Source organism: Scleropages formosus, chromosome 14 (assembly GCF_900964775.1).
Source record: "Scleropages formosus chromosome 14, fSclFor1.1, whole genome shotgun sequence".
NCBI lineage: Eukaryota > Metazoa > Chordata > Actinopteri > Osteoglossiformes > Osteoglossidae > Scleropages > Scleropages formosus.
The window spans coordinates 11,554,868-11,575,070 of NC_041819.1; positions in this window are offsets into that span (position 1 = coordinate 11,554,868).

Below are 20,203 nucleotides of genomic sequence, written 5' to 3' on the forward strand. Positions count from 1 at the left end.
TACTCAGTATGGCCGCACTAATCATTCTCATTCTTGGCTAATTGAAATACAGGACTGATATTTAATAATCTTGTTTAAACCATTAAATGTAGGGATACCGCTGAAAAGTTTTTACATTTATTAATTTAGCTGACAATTTTCTCTAAAACAGCTCACAGTCTTAAGGTTACAAGTACTTACTAATTCACACATCTGGGTAATTTTTACTAGAGCAATTTAATGTACCTACTTTGCTAGAAGGGAGAATCAAACTCTAGAACCTTTGGGCCCAAAGGAAGCAGCTCTAACCCCTATACTACAAGCTGTCCCTGCTGCTCTGACACAAATTAAATCAGAATGAACATGTGAATCTGATGGACTCACTGTTGACATTGGGTAGATAGATTGCAACAGACAGAAATTTTGTAAAACGGAACAACAAAAAGCGCAATTAAAAATACAAAAATAAACTGGAAATTTCTGTGTCTTTGAAAGTGTGCCCCTCAGAAGTTTTTCACATAAGCAGTTATACATTTACACATATGATTGCACATGTCATTTTGGTGAGCCACTGGATGAACGAAAAGGGACTGTAAAAACTGTTGTGTATTATCTGTATCTGACACAGAAATGCTGTAAAATATGGGAGATTATCATATTCCACTTACTTAATTCCTATAACAAAGGTTTCTTCTAGAAGAATTCACACTTATAATCAAATGCATCTTGTACAGTTGAATTTACACAATGAGAACATCAAGTACAAGAATAGCAGTTTAAACTCAAAATGCAAATCTTGGTGGTGCCAAAAAGGTGAGTAGCCCCCCCATTGGGTATGACTTCTTCTGTCCACATCTGCTGTCTTACAGCCTTGTGCCCACTGGAAGGCATCTCTTAATTGTCTTGTGACTCTTCACCATCTAATAATGACCCCTTAAGCAAGAAAGTTTTTCTTCTTCTTCTTCTTTTTCTTCTTCTTCTTCTTCTTCTTCTTCTTCTTCTTCTTATTATTATTATTATTATTATTATAGTTTCTGTAGTACATTCTACCACAGTTTCTTATAATACTTCAGATTATAAAAGAAAGATATATGTGATGCACCTGTAAATATCTTCATTTTAAAAATTACAACAAAAAAAGGGAACAGAATTGTTCCATTTTTTATAAGTGGTTGTGCAATGCGTGGTGAGGTCCAGAGCCTATCCTAGAAGCATGTGGTGCAAGGCAAGTGACACCCAAGTGCTGTGAGGCATCCACTATGAGGCCATGACATACAAGAACGACAAAATAATGAAACAAAAATAATCAGATAAATGACGAAGAAAAAAGGGAAAGGGGTAGACAATAGAGCATTTACATCTTTTAAGCGATTTTGAACACACACTGACTGAAACCGCTTGTCCCAAGAGGAGTTGCAGCAAACCGGAGCCTAACCCGGCAACACAGGGCACAAGGCTGGAGGAGGGGGACACACCCAGGACGGGCAATTTTTGAACATTTTGGCCTTAAGCCTGAAACTAAGGCTATCCGGAGTGGTTCTGATATTCTGTACTTGGTTTTGAATTATGTGTTTAAAAGATAAGGCAGGAATTTTGCATGTTTGGTGGAAAAAATGGGTGAACATTTTGTGCCCCGGGAAGATTTATTTCTGTGATATAAATGAATGGTAATGAAGAGTTCTCTTTACGAGAATTGTCTTCACAAGCAGACTTCAGAAACAAATTTGGCTCGTCATGCAAGGGAAGCCTGTATTCCATTCATGATTCAGCAACTGTTGTTACTCCACCACTGGGAACATTGTGAAGAGTTAGATTAAATGCAAAAAAATGAATTAAATACACACTTTAATAGCAGTGTCTTTTTTTTTAGCTGAGGCACGGCTGCACTCCCAGATTCTGCTATGATTCAACGTAGTTTACTGTGCGCCACCGTGCGACCTTCGACCTGTCCGGGACCAGGCCTTAGGGTTTCCCAGTGGGCGATATGTGCTTCTTCGCACACAAACCCTGCCACACTCCACCTGCCCCATCCTTGCTCCTTCTTCGCACGGACAAACATAATTCCCCTCCCACTCTCCCTCATCCTCACACACTCACACGCACACTCTTGCGCACACACAGGGTCCGAGGTGCACGCACAAAAGGGGATCATTGTGTGGGTCTGACATGATCCCCCTTCCCCACTGTGGCTGCCGCACAAAGCCGCCCAGTGAATGGAGGTCAGCTGCAGGGTGGCCCCTGGGAGACTCCTGTTGAGGATTTTAATGAATGTCATTTTCTTGCATTAACCACCCTGATTGTGGGATAATGGCCTCTCAACAATAACATTTAACCAATTCCCCTGTCTTTTGGGCTCTGCTCGTTTGGGCCACAGCAGGAGGTGGTAATTGATTGTGTAATTCCAATCAGAGCTGTAAACAGATTGGGCTTGCCTTACACTCCCAGATTAGACCGCATCAAACAGCATCCGTGAAAGGACTTACTTTTAAATGCTGTGAAATCTGTAAAATAAAATGCAGTAAAATAAGGGTTTTACTCCAGTACCTGCGGTACTGGCATGTCCTTATTCTGACTTTCACACTGGTATGTGTAAAAATACGCTGTTTTTGCTGGGTGTCTTTGGAAACACAGATAAAAGGATTAAGGCTTTAGTTCAGCTGCTCTTATCAATCATATTTAGTGTGAGGTAAATGTGAAGTAGTATGCAAATACGGACCGCTGTTGATGTGTACGTGTTTGTGTGAGAATTGCATCAGAAACAAACGATGCCCCACCTGGAATCCAAGTAGAATTGCGGAGTTGGAGGTGGAACGAGTCTGCAGCTGATGTCTTCCTCGCCTTTCCTTCCTTCGCTCCAGACCTTACAGCTGACAGACAGACAGGTTGGATGGTCATACCCACTCACCACACTGAGACAAAGACAAAGTTTCTGGAGTTGTCAAACCACAGAGACATTAACAGTAAGCATCGTGCCAACGTGCAACCTTGGCTATCGTGCTACAGTTGCGAGAAAACCAAATGCTCAACTGAGCTGTCTGACGCATGTATTGAGGCTGAGGAGGTGGCAGCGTTGTTCTTGCAATGCCATGTTCCTCCTCTTGCTCCCCATGCAGACACACAGCAGCCTGATAAATATTTGTCAGTAGTAGCTCATATTTAAGATGCCTGGCTTTGGACATACGGAGCAGCTTCACAGACCTGATGGACATTTAAAGATTGATAAAGCCAGTTCCTCTCAGTTTTGCTTGGCTGAGTTATAGTTCCTTTAAGCGTCGCCCTTATATAAAGTTCAGATTTTGTGCTATTAAAATGGTGGCTATAAGTATTCACGGTATTTTGGAATCTTTAGCCACAACCTTTAGCCAGAGCTTCAGCTACTGTCATGTGAGTGACTTGTTGCCAATATAGTAGATACACATAGTCTGAAACTGCTTGTCCTGAGTGGGGTCACAGCAAACTGGAGCCTAACCCAGCAACACAGGGCGCAAGGTTGGAGGGGGAAGGAACACACCCTGGAGAGGATGCCAGTCCACCACAAGGCACCCCAAGCAGGGATCGAACCCCAGACCCACCAAAGAGCAGGACCCGGCTAAACCTGCTGCACCACCGCACCACCGCACCCCCACAGCAGATACATTTATTAACAATGAAAATTTACATTTATTCATTTACCAGACACTTTTATCCAAAGTAACGTGCATCTCATAGAAAATACAGTACAATTTGTGCATTACATTAGAAGAAATAGACACAGCTCCAGATGTGACTCTTAAGTAGAGTTAGTTTGTTCCCTTCACCATATGCACCGATGTTCAATATTCAGAAATGGGAAAATTTCAAAATCAGTTCTTGGCACTGAATTATTACGATTCTTTTCCTTTTAATTTTTTTCTGTTTTTGTGTTGTGTATTTTATCATTCAAGTGCACCTCTGTCTGTGTGTTTGTATATACCATAAAATCATGTCAAATAATACCAATTAACAGAATTGTCTCTTTTTGCTGCTGGTTTCTTGGTGTGACTCCTGCAAATCACTTTTAATCCCTGTTTGCCGTACTGGTGTCTGACCATTGTGAAGCAACCACGCGGTAGGAGATCACTACTCAGTTTTGAAGAGAGGTAGGCAGGTGGAAATGAGGAAGGCAAAAGCTGAGACTTTTCTTACGGGGAGCGCATGCCTGGTTCCCCTGCTCCTTTTATGAGGCTGCACAAACGATCCAGCTATCTGGCAGCACTTGTTAATAATAGCCTCTAAACTGTCCGCGTAATTGTGCCAGCAGAGTTCACTATGCCGTCACCCGGATAGGCACTCCCTCCGGAACTAGTCGGGATTTCCTCCCCATATCTCTGACACGGGAAACACATTAATTAGCAGGCACAATACATGAATGGCCGTCGTGGTGATAAGAAAACCTTGTAGAAATGAAAATGAATCCAATGCTGACACCACTAATTTCAAGGCTTTATTTATGGCTGGGTTGTAAGAAAGACTATGAGCTGGTGCTGTGTGCAATTAACAAACATCTCTATCAGAAAAGACTTAAATCGTTGTCCTTTCGACATACTGTATTCCATCTTTGTTCAAATGATCATATTTGTGTACGGTTGAGCTCAGTGTCCAGTTTGTGGGACACTGAACATTCCTGCCACCATGTCAGCCTGGGTTGTTGTTCATGGAGTGGTCTACTTTCCCTCCTTTGACTCTGAGAAGTTTTCCTGTTGAAACCTTTAGCCTCTATTAGTGCTGAATGACCTTGCCAAGTCACATCGGCTGTGCGATAGCACTACAAGTAACGGTTTCGGTGTAGTGTAAGGCAGCAGCTAAAATCACCAAGTGTCTCAGAATTTTGAAGATTATTAAACCTATATTTTCTTTTTGCATGCATGTGTGTTCATGAAGTTTGAAATATGTGGCCATGCTGAGGTTTTATAGGGTTATGGTGTTTCAAAAACAGTTGGCATGAAGAGACCATTAAATAGATGTGTGTTGACTCACAGTCATGTATTGATACAAAGCAAAGTATATCAAAAGTAAATCTCCAGATGTATATGATACCCAGTATTACTTAATTACAACTTAAGGTTTAATTCTGAGGAGTACACATAGAAGTGATGGGAATGATTTTCAATCCCCCCTGGAAGGTAGTTAAATTACATTAACAAACAATGAGTGTCTCCTATGCAATTAAGGCTAGTTAGATTTTCTAGAGCATTCTGGAGTAGGTTTTGCATGTTTTACTTGAATGTAAGCTTAAGACTTACAGAAAGCTTTCAATGGTTCTTGATGCGTATAACTAGTTCTACTTTAATGCATAATAAAGCACAACATAACTGAACCTTCACTAAGAGTGAAGGGGCTGAGGAGGGTCTTTTAAAGGCGAGTGCTTGATTGGTGTCAGGTGCTGTTGATTGTGGTGCAGGCGTGGATGTGACACCAGATTGTCCTGGTGATCCCAATGTTTGCTTTATCTGTTTGAAGTTACCTTCTGTTACGTAGCCTTGTTTGACTAGTACTTTCCTGTTTGTTAAGCACCCTACCATCATGTTAAATTCAAAGTGCTACTTGAGGATTTAGCATGTATATTACTTACAGAGTACCAAAAAATAAGTGACTTAAGTTTGTTCATTTCTGCTTCATACCATGCAAAACACCACTCCTATTTCATTTTGAAATTGTTGTTGAGCTTGCAAGAAAAGTAATGAACTTGCTCAAAATCATTGGGAACACTTGTATACCAACAGCCTTTAAATAAATAATCTTTTAACATTGCATGTTTAGAGCCATCAGTCTTCAGAACTTTGTTGCTGTTTCTGACAAACTTCCTCATGTTGTTTCTGTTATCCCCCAAGTTTTCATTAATGTATCAATTTGCAGAAAAGCATTTATGTTACTAGAAACATGATATAGCATATTGCATATGTTTCTGTGTTTCCTGGAAAACCACTGCTATAAGTGGGCCAGTACAAATTATTTTAGGTCAGTGTATGTTATGATACATAAAAACAAATGTAAAATGGCACTTGTTAATGAGCATACTTTTCAGTTTTAATTTCAGTTTTTAAGTGCCCTATAACTGGAGCAGCCTACAAGAAACCACTCATGTTAATTCTGGGTTATATTGTACAGTTAGCAATACCTAGCTAACTAATAGCTGGGTATTTGTTTCATTATGTGAGTTTGGCATCGAAGTCAAATTTAATGGGGTTCCTTTGCTTTGTAATGTACCATAATGTTAAGTAACCAAGAGTCTGCTTATTGCCACAAAGTCAAAGGAACCTGAGCCATCATTTGTAACAATAAACATGACCATATCTACAAAACAAAAGCAGGTTAACTCAACAAAGTCACAGAATTCACTGAATACATTTCTTAATACCAATGTAGTTTTGCATTTCAAGGTTGAAAATAAACTTGCGTCAGTCATTTAGAGATAACAAAAGCTGCGTGTAACTTTACTGTTACAGGTTTAATGAAATGCTGCTGTTCTGCTGACAATCAGCAATAAATGTCTGCCACCTAAGGGCTGCAACAGACACCAATGGGAAGATTTACCTTGCCAGCTTTACCTCCAATCACACATACACACAGGGGCATAAGTGCCTCCTCTTTTTCATCTCCTGCGCATTATCTTTTACTCTTCGTAACTCAGAGATGTTAAATCACACTGCCGCCATCCCAAGTGTGGCGAGTCCATCTATATTTTATTGGTGGCAAATTTAATACCACAGCAGTTTTTAGGATGACGTATTTATGAAAATCTGGGCCAGGAGCAGTGCAACGCTTTGGCATGTTTGAAAAATAAAATGAAAAGGGTTTGACAAGTTTATGAAGTAAGCACAATAGCCATTCATTACCTTTTCTTCCTGTGTGCCAACTGTGGCTAAAGCATTGCGTGGAGTGGCACTTAGCTGGATAAGTGGAGGAATCGTCAGCGGGGATCTTCCCAGTGCAATAACTTATCCTTTAAAGGCCGATTATTTCCGTGAAGGCAGCTGCAAAAAAAAAAAAAATGGATTTGCTGTCATAATTCATGGAGCCTCTTTTTCGGGCAATGGTGAGTATAAATGTTTATGGAAAGGGCGAGCAATGTGATCATGTGTTATATTGCTCCTGGGCTTCTATCCCTTCCTGTGTGGTTATTTCTTTATATCCCGTTTTATGTGCTGTTTTGTCTCTCTCTCTTTTCTGTGCTTGTACTTCAGTTCTTGTCACGATGTGACAAGAGGCTAGCTGCTCCATGAGGACAGAGGTCAAACTGCTTCACAGTTACCGGTAGAGGCTGTTTGCAGGGAACGCCCATTACCTGAAACATTTCAGAATAACACATCACGTTTTTGTCCCATGATGTCACTGACCACAGTTTCTGAGGCCAAGGTTCCCTCCTGCCTCCAGCACACTGTTATATTTGCTGCAATACCTGATTGCATGGCATGCATGACATTATCAGTCCACGGAGAGAGAGTTACCGCTTGTGTGTGATGCTCAGCTCTACTCAGAGACAGGCCAGTTTGTGTTTCATACAGTGCATCACGGTCTGACCTTGTCAGGGAGCTAACTCTTGCAGTGCAATATTAAAAAAGAAAACATTTTTTCATCCACCTCTTTGTCCCCTCTTTTCATACCATTATTTTAATATTCTTTCCTTTTATTCCTTACATCCCCCTGCTGCTTTACTCCTCTCTGTTATATCATTTGAGCATTCCTTCAATCCTCTGTCTTCTTTCTCCTTCATATCCCTCCTCCCCAGTCCCTCCCACCCCACCCGCTGTGCTATGCCCCCTCCCTTTTTGCACGGTAACTGCAGTCTGCAGGTGAAATACTGCAGGTCGTCTCTGGCTAAGAGTCATGCGGGTGAATTACAGCTCCGCTCGTGGTGTGTAATCTTTGTGTTTTAGCAGCTGGTATATGTAGAAGGGATCCTTACACCCCCAGCCCGTTGGAATAGTCTGTCATAAATTGGTCAGTGAATTATATGTGTCTAATATTTTATCAGCTCTGTGCCCTGGTGGAGTTTGGGCACACGCGGGAGGTGAGGGCGAGTGTCGCTGAAAGCGCCTCCCTTTGTCTCCACGCTCGTGGGAATGGCCTCCATCTTATTTCTCGCTAAAGTTGAGTCTTCTCGAGTGTGGCATGCTTTGCTCTACAGTCAGTTATTCCGGACATGCTGAGCTTATCTCAGGAGGGAATACTGTATGCTCCAATATGATTTCATTTTGGTTTCTGAACACCCTTAAAGAATCTCAAGTGAACACAGCAATATCACTAGCAGTGTATAGTTCTATACATGTGGTTGCAAGAAGTATATAGACGTTGAGGAGAACGATTTGTGTCCTGAAGGCATCCTTGAGCAATACGTTTAACTGGAATCCCCCTGTAAAGTATTGAACAGTAAAAATAGATGAAATGGAACATCTAAATCCCTTTGGACAAAAGTAACAGTTAAACAATGAAATAATAACAATAACAATATGCACCATTACTGAATAAACAAACTTCGTTCTCATCAGGCATCTAAACCTACAGGCAAACACGAGAGATGAATGGAACGAGTAAGAGGAAAGTGAATTCTGATGCAAACAAATTTCACCACTGTCACTTTTCATTCTATTACTGTCCCAGACTTTAATATCCAAGCAGTGATGTCCTTTCCACCTTTCAGCTTCTGTCTCTTACATTCCTTCTATATCTCTTACTTCCTCCTTCCATCATTTCTGCCTCTCATTTCTTCATCATCGTCACTTTCTCTCACCCTTTCCTTAAGACTTTTGTCTGCCTTTATTATTATAGGCACTCGGCAAGGGATTGTGAGCAAAGGCCTGCTCATACTGTGAAGGTTATCATTGACTCTCCAGCGAAACAAGGTCAGCCGGATCACAGACTGTAGGCAGGGAGAAGGGTGGCATCCCAGTGCAGGCCTCCCACATAAATGAAGTGAGATTGGAACACGTCTGGTACAAGGTTTAAGCAGAACTTGCTGTCTACACCAAAACACAAACACACACACACACACACACACACGCACACACACACACGCATACTTTGGAGATGTACACAGATTGCATATACATACAGGTGTGGCTGAAGGGATGAAATGGGAATATATGCTTACAGACTCACAGTTAGTCACAAACATCTTTTCCCACTCTGATTGACAGCAAGTACTATGGTAAAGTTTTAAATTTTTAAGCATTATTTTCTAATAACATTCTCTTAAAACTACCAAGGTGATAATCGTTTCGAAGCTGGAACCATGCCAAGCATATTAAGGCACTTGGGTCTATACAGAGAGCATCATGAGTAACCCAGTACAAGCAAATGCATGGAAACAAACACACATGAATAAAGGAGAGTATATAGTGGTGTCCATCCCACAGCCCAGTCACCCACTCAAAAACCCACACACATACACACAGAGCATGATGCTTGCAGACACTAAAGCAAAAGACCAAACGCAAAGCAGTCATAAACGTGCCAAAGAACATTTATTCACATGGACATGGTGGTAAATAACATCACAAAGACAAACCAGTCTTAAGCCACATTTACACTGAGCAATCGCATTAGCTTTACAAATACTGCATGCATAGCACAACTCATTGTGCACTGCAGACCGAACGATCAGCGTATGGCCTGGAATAAAAAAGTTTTTTGTGTGTTGTGTGTGGATTTGAAGTGCATGGCCAACAGAGTACAAAACCGGTCCAATATATTATAGCAAGGCTATGAATTATATTTCCGCAAAATAGAGACCTGTTCTTTTTGGTATTCTTCCATACGTGCTTGTGCAGTTTATCCAGTGGGGGAAAAAACTAAGGATTACATTGTATGTAAAATTTACATAACCATGCTTATGAGCAGAGGATATATCTCTGGAGGAGATGAGCCAACTAATTCCTTCCAGTGGACATATTTTTCTGTTATAAGTAATTGACAGACAGCTGCTAAAGGTGTGTGTGTTGTGAGGAAATTGTGAAGCAACACTAAAATTTCACACCACCCCCAGTAGGTCTCAAACCTAGGGCAAGGTGGAGTGAAGAGACAAGGCTGAGTCTGTACTGTCAGAAGGGTTTGGAGCAAATGAACTTTGTTTTCATTTCAAAGCCCTGCGGAGGTTCTCCACAGTGACATGCCCAGAAAGGCGGGTGGGAGGGCACAGAATCTCTTGATGTGAATCACTTTTTTTAAAAAAAAATGAAGCGCATTCTGTTCTTTGTATTTTCAAGTGTTTTGAGCTCCTTTTGCACGCAATTATTCAGCAGCGCCTGAGCGCACCCACACTAATCTCTGTTGTATGTGGAGTCTCTGTCAGTATTTCATACTGTAAATTGGGGAAATGTTAAAGGTATTCAGGGGCCTTTGGGTTAACAAGTACACTTTTAAACTGGAAAGTGCGGTGTCTCCCTCGAGAAGTTTCTCTAAAGGTCTCTATGTTTCTTAGTAAAGTTACGCACTGTAAGAGACAGTAAATGGGTTTTGAAGGCATGCGGGTACAATTCACACACTGCACTTTATTATTGCTTTTATGGTATTTACTGCCACTGATAACTCTGGGAAATGTGTTTGAGCAAGGCTATGGTGGCTAAATGGTGCATTAAAAAGTCAAGGAGCTACTGATTTACTCGGGGGTTGTCCAGTTGAGGTACTACAATATACGTATTAACACTTACATTTACCACCTTAACCTGGGAAGGCTGGGTTTGTGGTCAATGTTCACCCAAGAAAAAAGTTAGAAAAACTGAATATTTACTTTCTTATGTCACCGCTTCTCAAGTTCAGCACCCTGGGCTTTTCTCTCTGGTCCTTGATTTTCTCCTTCTGCTCCTTTCCCCTCTCTGTACATGAATCATAAAAGCCAAGTCCCGTTTCTGGACCCAGGGCTCCCCTGACACAAGGAAGGGATGGATGGAGTATTGATCTGAGCGCCTCTTTCTGGCTGCCTCTCCAGCACGGGAATAAAGGTTCTCCCTGTGAACCCCGAATCCACTCTTGGGCAGAAATGCCTTTGAGACCGCCCTTTAGAGTGAGGAAGGGCCACCTTTGTCTGGATGCCATCAAGGGATTCCTTTCCCCCAGAAAGTACTGGAAATAATTTTCCTCACAGTGCTTGTTTGAAATGAAGCTGCCACAGTGCAGTGCTTATGCTCTTAAAGGAAATCCTGCGTGGCGAAACCTGTGAAGGGTTAGAGGCTGGAGGCTGAGGGGCAAGGTTTCCACACTGGCTGATCTCTGCCTCCTATCCTGCTTGGGAACGGGTTCAGGCAAAACCTGCTGCTCCCCAGTCTTCTCTCTCACCACAGCTTGATCAATGGGTGTGCAAGGTCCACACAACTGGGGAAGTGTTATGGGTGCAGATTAAATGTTGGTTTATTCCTGAAAAATTGAGATTCATGTCACCTCACAGTAAGAATACCAGCTCTTTAAAAAGATATTAAAATTTTACAATTGGAATTTTATTTTGCATTCAATCAGTTCGGTGGGATTCTCTAAATTTCAGAGCAGGGAAAAACGGTCAAAACAATCCAACATTGTGCACAAGTACAGTTCTCAGTCATTAGAATGAACAAGAATTCCTTTGGACAACTTGGATGCGAGCAGGAGCCTTTGCGAGCTTGGAGGAGGGAGAGGCTGTAGAAGAAAGAGGAAATGAGGAATTTGGAAGAATAGGAGGGGAGTGGGTAGAGCAGAGGTGATGGAGATGGCAGCATTCGTTGTACTGTGATTAATTCCTTAATGAGTTTCCTTTAAACGGCACAATCCTAAATCAGTCCCATCAAACCTCTGCCTATTCACACACGGCATCCCACTAATTCTCTTTAATTCCTGTCGGTGGAAGAGGCCCATTAATACTGCCTAATGCTCTGGCACTTTCATTGTGTGACATCGCCATCATATCAGTTCATATCTCAGCTGTGAGAATCCGCTCAGCAAGCCAAGGGTGGGCTGGCCAGAGAGCTGAGCTGAGCTGTTTTCCAACAGGTCATCTAAGCACACGTTAATAACCATTCCTTTCTTAGAACGAAGAGCTCGGAAAAGTGTTTAAGGCTTTCTAGTTCTCTTTGTTTCAGTTGAAGGAGTCAGAAAGATGGAGTGAGCAAAGGCTCCTTGCTCTCCTGTCCCCTGGGCAGCTTACTGCTCACTCGAATGCAGTTTCCTGAAGGCAGGGTGCACAGAGAATTCCAGATCATCTGGATGAACAGTTTGAGTGGTGAAAACAAAGTGTGTGTGTGTGTGTGTGTGTGTGTGTGTGTGTGTCTGTGTCCCTATGTCTGTGTGCATGTGTGTGTGGGGATAAAGGTTAAGAGAGTTGAGAAAATTGAAAAGCTTCCAAGGAGGATGAGATGCAAATCATTTGGGGGACAGAAATAAATACTCCACCTCACACATGCACAGCATCCTCAGGAGCTGGGGTGGGGGTGTGGGAGAAAGGCTGGTGATGGCAGTGAGGATGGGAGGAGCACACTGGGAAAAGGTTATTCATTTGCACTGGGCGGTATCTTTCAAGCTGTTGCTGATGTAATGAAAAGGGCCTGGGCCGAAGATTAATGACATCTAAAGCCCACAATTTAGGTCCTTCGGCACCTTAATCGGAATAGTGGCTAATGACGCCACGCCCCCACTGCACACATGCACATGCATACACATACAGACATGCTTTTATGCATACACCCATACATCTACCCGTAAGCCTATATACACTCACATGTACTCAGACATGGACACACATACATACACACTTACATACATGCACACATATACTGTATGCACTCTCAGATGCAGATGCAAACATTGAAAAATGAAATTCCAGACATGTTCACTTAAAGATATAAATGAACTGCCGCACGTGATTATCCAGGCATACATACACACACACTCACACACACAAACATCTGCTTTTTCCTCCTTTTCCCATTTGCTTCCCTTAGGCTGTCACTGACACCCCAGGAGGATGTACAGGAGTCAGAGTTCAAGGAGTGTGCAAAAAGTTGTTGATTTAGGTGTGTGTGGGTGGGCTGTTGCACCAGCTGAAGACATGGGATCTTTATAACTCCCCTGAGACAAGGAGCTGCCTGGCTGGAGAAACGGGCTGCCGCTGCTCCTGCTACTCTTCTTGTTCTGCAGATGAAGGTTTATAATACATCCAAAGTGTGCCATACACCTTTGCAGGGAGAAGAAGAAAACTGTTTTCAAAGCACATTGATTTAGGTGCTTTGTGAGGCCTGGCCGGCAGCAGGCCCAAAGGAGACACTTGCATTTTTATAGCAGATTTCGACATGAGGGATCACCGTGTCTGCTGCCCAACCTTGTGTCGCCACTAGAATCATCAGAACGTTGGGCTGAGGGCCTGCTGGCTGTCTGTGTCTGAGTCCCTGGTGAAATACTGCTGCTGCCTCTTTAGCAAGCTTCCCCAATTCCTTGGATAAAACGCTTCCAGTTACACTGAATAATCATGTGTGTCTGCACAACAATAATTATTTTATGGATATGAAACCAAGAAGTTATCCCCATGGTGTCCATCCATTACCCCAAAGGTCTACTTGTCTTACACAAAATGTGTGTTACCTGAATTGCCAAATCACCTTAATTACAGGCAGTTTCTGTATTTGACAATGTGATTTTAACATCTTGGCCCACAATTATTCCAGGTGAGCACCATCATATCTAGCCAACTTCGTTTTCTGTGGTTTCCACACATACAGCATTTCCCTTATCATCTAAGTGGTCACACACACACACACACACAGAGTCTGAAACCACTTGTCTCATGCAGGGTTGCAGGGAGCTGGAGCCTAACCCAGCAACACAGGGTGCAAGGCTGGAGGGGGAGGGGACACACCCAGGACAGGGCACCAGTCCGTTGCAAGGCACCCCAACAAGGACTTGAACCCCAGACCCAGCAGAGAGCAGTACCTGGTAAAACCCACTGTGCCACCACACCCCCTGCAGTCACAACCACATCATTGTTTAAAGTTCTTTAAGGTGATAGAACCTCCAGCAGAGGTTGCGAAGCTGTGGTCAGGAAGGAAACTCTCTGTGTTTACTCCGTTCTGACACTCAAGCACCTCCCCTGGTGCAGATCCCAGACACAGCGGCAGTTTATCCTGACAAGTCCCAGGGAACTCATTCTAAGTGCCATTGTGTTCGGCTGTCAGCAGGACGCTGGCTCTACCTGCTCTGGAAACTCAATAAAGCTGTCTCTCACAAGGCTTCTGGCTGAGGTGTGTGCCAAGCAAGCAGAGCTGTTGAGCGGAGCAATGTTACACCTGCTATCCTCCACGAAGGACCCAGCGCATCTCAGACACAGATCAACGGCCTCCATTTATTCACTTCTTCAATTGTTTTTGAAAATCTGAACAAAACCAGCAAGTATGTTTACAAGAGCACATCATATAAGGGAGGCATGACAGTGGTTTTTGTTTCGCTGATGTGTTTTTTTTTAACTTTTTGCAGTCTCCAAAATAGCTTTTTTTTGTGTCTGTCAGATGAGGCCAAACACACAGATATGAGCTCCAGCAGCTCTCATAGAGCATGACATGAAAATATTTTTGCTCTCTAATGCAGGGTCATGATCTGTGTGTGGGGTTAGGTTGTCATGGCAGTGTTCTCTGTAAATATGTCCTGAATGGAATCTGTCCATCCTGAGCCCAGGGGCCTTTGCCTTGTTCACCTGTCGGTGTTGTTCGTTGCGAGCGAGATGTCCACTGAGGCCTGGGCCAGCCTGTGCTGTGTGCCATCTTTTTTTCATCCCATACTGGCTTTGACAGGACTCTTTCAGCTTCTCCCCGCCTCCCCATGAAGACTCACTGCGCTATGGCTTCTCCTTTAGGAGGGGAGAGGAAGGAGGGAACAGAGGCACTTCGACGTTCTGTTTTTCTCTTCAGATGTCTGCTATTGCTGAAGACATCCAAACTGCTTATGAAGTGCACTGTCTCATTCTTCAAGCAATGAACAAGGAGCAGAGATCCGCTGAGTCAGCGCTTCTGTATGGATTTTTTTATTCCCTCTCCAGCTCGATTCTGTGCAGGCCAGCCTCCCCAGGCAAGATCCCATCTCTGGAGGCAGTGCAGCCGTACAGGCAAAGACGCGATGCAGAGAAAATTAAGTTCCCTCTGCAAATCCATTTTTTTCTCCCGGGAAATTTATGACTTAGATATGGTTGGCCAGAAGGGAAACATTAATTTGCCCCCCAACCCCCTACACTCCTCACCCCCTTCCAAACAGTATCTTCAAATTACCTCCCCAGAAAAAATCTGCTTGGAAATGAATGATAAACTTCATTTGTTTGTGCAGCCTCTGATTAAGTTAATAGGAGGTAAAAACTAATTCCAGAGATCACAGTCGACCTCTCATCAGTCCAGTGGGGAAAGCTTTTCATTCTGGGGGTCTGTCAAGAAGGTCTGATAAGCCAAAAGAGCCCAATTTCCCACTTTTAACTTTCCCCCTGCATGCAGCATCATGCTAGCAGGATATACAAGAGCAGGATCCTGAGGGAGGGACATGCATTAACCACACACCAAAACCCCAGACCGCAGGTCTAATTACCCCACCAGAAATGTGCCATTTATTTTCCCTTTGGTCGCAGCCAAGTAAAATCCAGAGATAAAACCTTTTGTTGCGCAGCAGACTAAAGACAGAGATTGAATTACATGGTGTTCGCAGCCACTTAGAGCTTGTAATTAAACTGTAATTTAATATTACATTATGCACTGGGTGGTTGCTTTATTTTACACTCCCTATAAGTTGAGCCAGACAGTTACAACATTATCAGAATGAAATCCTATTCTTAATGTTGATGAGATATGAATTACATTTGTATAACAATAAGCCTCTTAGATGAGTGGGTGACAAATTTTGTTACAACCCCAGCGGGGCAGTGATCTGAATTAGTAAACACTGTTTATGGCAAAGGGCTAATGGTTTGAAGGGGTAGTAAGTATGCTTTAAAGTACCCTCCTTTTAACTGGCCCTATCAGAAGTCGCAATGTGAATAAAGCAACAAGACCATTGTGAAGAGTCTTAAAGTGAGACTAAAGGCTTCTGCTAAGAAAACATGGTAACTAGGGGATAACAGGTCTGTACTTCTGGTAAGAGTCGTGTACAGGTAGTCCTCAACTTACAACAGGGCTCGTCGTAAATCAGCATTGACATAATTGGCAAATCTCCTCATACTGTATTAAATGAACCATAAAGATGCAAAAACACTTAACATTCATGCAAGGTTTTGCAGGGTGCACAGGGGCATGGTGGCACAGTGGATTGGACCAGGTCCTCCTCTCCTATAGGTCTGGGGTTCAAGTCCCGCTTGGGGTGTCTTGCGATGGTTTGGCATCCCATCCTGGGTGTGTCCCCTCATACCCTGTGTTTCCGGGTTAGGCTCCAGTTCCCTGTATGGAACAAGCAGTTTCGGATGGTGTGTGCATGCAAGATTTTGTTAAATCAGGACTCAAAAAATAATGATAATAAGGTTGATAAAATGGACATTGTAAGTCTAGGTATTGTAAGTTGCATATGTCAGGTGAGGACTACCTGCGCATTAAATGCCAACTCTGAGTGGCCGAGTGTTCATAAATAGGCTGTAACCAGTACAGTACCTGGGTCAGCAACTTAGAGACATAGCCACGCAACTTAACGTGCTGGGTTTGAATCCCCGTTCTTGCTGTAATACCTCTGAGAAGGGTATAAATCCTTAACTGCTCTGATACAAAATTAATCAGCTGAATTTACAGTTATATTTATACATTTAGCTGACACTTTTCTCCAAAGCTACTAACAATGTTAGGCTACCTACGGTTATTCACCCATTTATACTGGGGGGTGATTTTACTGGACCAATTTAGGGTAAGTACATTGCTCAAGGGTTCTACAGTAGGAGGCAATATTTGCACCAGCAACTTTCAGATGCAAAGGCAGCAGATCCAAGCATTTCGCTATCAGCTGCTCCCTGTATATATGGGTGTATAACTGTAAGTGGCTTAGTATACAAAATCTGACAATGTTAACAAAAATAAGAGATATTGTTTCCCTCTCATCAATACCATAAAAGCCCTTTATAAATGTGCAGTTGCCTCTTGTGTCAAATTTTCTTCCATTATTAATGTTCATTTTCAACCTGTGGGATAACTTGAATGAGATTTGGTCAGCTTTTTGAACCCTCTGAGGCAGAGTCGTATGACCACCCCTGCTAAATATCTTAAGCTCTTGCCTTTCAGTTGTTTAATGCACCTGCATGTATTCAACATTTTTCTTCCTGACTCTTCTTTTATACTGCTGTGACTGACTTCTGTTCTGTTTTAAGTAATTGATTTTAAAAGAACATGCAAGTCATTTTAAACAAAGGTGCAAAGGTGTCAGCAAAATAATAATTAATGATAATACGCTGGCTAAATGTTATACAGGTTAGATACCTATTGTGATTGGCTAAGTGCTCATGACCACACACACACACACACACACACACACACACAGAGACAGAGGTTGCCCATAATTCCAGATGTTTGTCAAATAGGTACAGAAATGGAAAAAAGAACTGTTTATCTGAAAAGCTATCATATGTCAGGTGAAAATGATACAACTTTAATAAATCCTTATCTTCCAAACACAACTTCTTTTTGGCAAACAATACATGAAGGTTGCCAGGTGACATTGTGTGAACAAATATGCAATGATGTGTAATTGAGCAAAATGCAGAAAATGTAAACATATTATAGAACCATTCCTAAGCTGACATGAGTGTGGGAAATGTGCCTGTCCCAAATTATGCCGGGATAACCAGACGAACAAGCGTAAAAAGTTTACTACATCTCAGTTCAGCTGTGGCAAGCAGCCCTGCACTGTCAGAACTGCCAGGGAAATTCTTTCTGATTTGACCAAAGCAGGCCAAGAAGGACTGACAACTTGAACTGCTCCTGGTTTATTGACAGGCCTTATAGAAAAGCCATTACATCCTAATGGGAAGTTTGCCAGCTTTCTTTGTGCAGTGGGCTAATGGTTTTTGGTTTCCCTCTTGGTATCATTCGGGAACAGGCTGGTTTCCCTAAGAGACACTTTGATCGTGCGCAATAGCAAGTTCGCCCAGTAGCTAGTTTAGACTCTGTTTTGTGCCAATTTAGTAAAATGGTGCTGATGAACCCTAACCTTGCTAGAAAAAAAACTGTTAGGCTACTATCACCGAACTCTGCCAATGGACAAAACATGCAAGCAGGAACTGCATTCAGGCACATTGTTTTTCACATATGCTTTTATTTTTTATACTGAGCCCAGTCCTCCCACAGAGTCCTGTAGGGATTGGAGTGGAGGAGGGATGCTGTGGCTGAGAGCCAGATGATGAAAGCTCTGCCAGAACATATCTGCGGACAGCACTTTGCCGTCTGATTGTGAAAGCTGCTCTCCTTTCACCAGCTTTTCATCAACCCAGTCAGAATGTCAGGGTTGACAGCAACACTCGCCATTTTCAGAATGGTTAAAAAGAGCAGCCGGTATGGAATACTGTGCTTTATAGTCACTGTATGAATTCAAATATGTAGTTTAGGAGCTCAAGTTCCTCCATATCTTTGCATGTATGTTTGTTCTCTGCCTGCGTGTGTGCGTGCGTGTACGTTTGTGTCAGTGAGCAAGAATTCCCTGATGCAGACACTCCAGGGAAAAATAAAATCATGTGTTTTGAAGATGCAACAGCAGTCAGACAACAAATACATTGTTAAAAATACTGCATTATCATATCTTGTTATTTTTGCTCTATATATTGCATATAGACACGTTTTTTAATTTACGAAAAAAATCAAGTAATGATCAATAAATTTATATGTAATCTAAAAGTTTGCCACAACTGCAATACAGTTAAACAGATTTGTTTTGTTGAGATGTTAGACTAAAAATTTGAATTAGGATTTGTAATAGGGCTGTGATTAGTAAATTAGGAATTGTGAATATATGAACTGCAGACCAAAATTACATAACAGCATGTAAATATAAAGTGATCATAATGCACAAATTTGCCTTTCCTTTACCGAATCGTGCTGTTTTTTCAGTAATTTGGTAGTCCTGCAAAAAATAAATGTTTCTGAGGTCATTGTTATTTCACACATTGTCCAAAGGAAAAACAGAAATAAAACAATTTTTCAACACACAAACTGTTTCTAATGCTTGTAAAATGCACTCCAGAATGAATGTTTCCTGAGGACTGCTCATGGTTGTGAAGTTCACTATAGGTTTTAAAGAGGCCAGTTTTTTTAGCAGCACAGACTGCGAGCGGGGTGGCATTGATCAGGAAGGCTGAGCACTGCTGCATTCACCACCAGTGTGTACTGTACGTCTGTAGAGGATTAGACCCAGCTAGGGGCACGCCGGCCGTTGAAGCCGCTCCATTCATGGGTGCCAGCTCAGTGCTACCGAAACACTGTATTCGCAGTGCCCAGTGAGCCTGGGGGCGGAAGATGTCTGCCCGAGAGAGCCACACCACTCAATAGACAGGAGCTCATCGCCCATGTCCTATCAATGACTCTCTCACACCAGGCGTCTGTAAATGAATCTTTTACAATTTTTCCCAGTGACAACGCCTGTAGCTGGCCAGATAAATCATTCCCCCTGTGGGTTTTTTATTGATTGCTGGAACCTGTGGGAAAGAGCTGGCTAACCAGCTGAGAACCGAGGGCCCTGGGATAAAGAGACAGAGCTCTGCCAGCTATGGGAACGTTACCCAAGCTGGGCCTAGTTCACATGCTGGGCTCTGCAGGGTTTCTAGTATCTCTTCTACCCATCGTGCTCCCAGCGGAATCTCTAAAAATGTAAAGGCTGACTGTCCGCCAGTCGATCAATCACATATAATCAACATAATCATTCTTGCGTACAAGCTACCGAAATGTTTTGGGCAGCTGATTTTCCAAAAGGATTCACCTCTTCAGAAAGATAATGTGCAATTCTAAGACAGAGGGGCACTGACAGAAGTTTGTTTTTTGGGTTGGGGCAAATCATGTGATTGTGTTTGTTCTCATTATTGTATTACTTTTTATGTAGCTGATACCTTTATTTAAAGTAACTTACAGGGATAGATTTACACAAGTCCAAAAAGTGCCTACAAGATGGACAATGGATGGATGAGACCTGTCCTGGTCTCTTATTGTTCTGATTAGGGAGAGAAGGTTCTGTAGCTGCAAATGTAATTTGTCTCTGTGGTCAACTGGCTTCCCGATCTGGGTGTACCCTGACTGTCCCTGTCCCTCCAGGATAG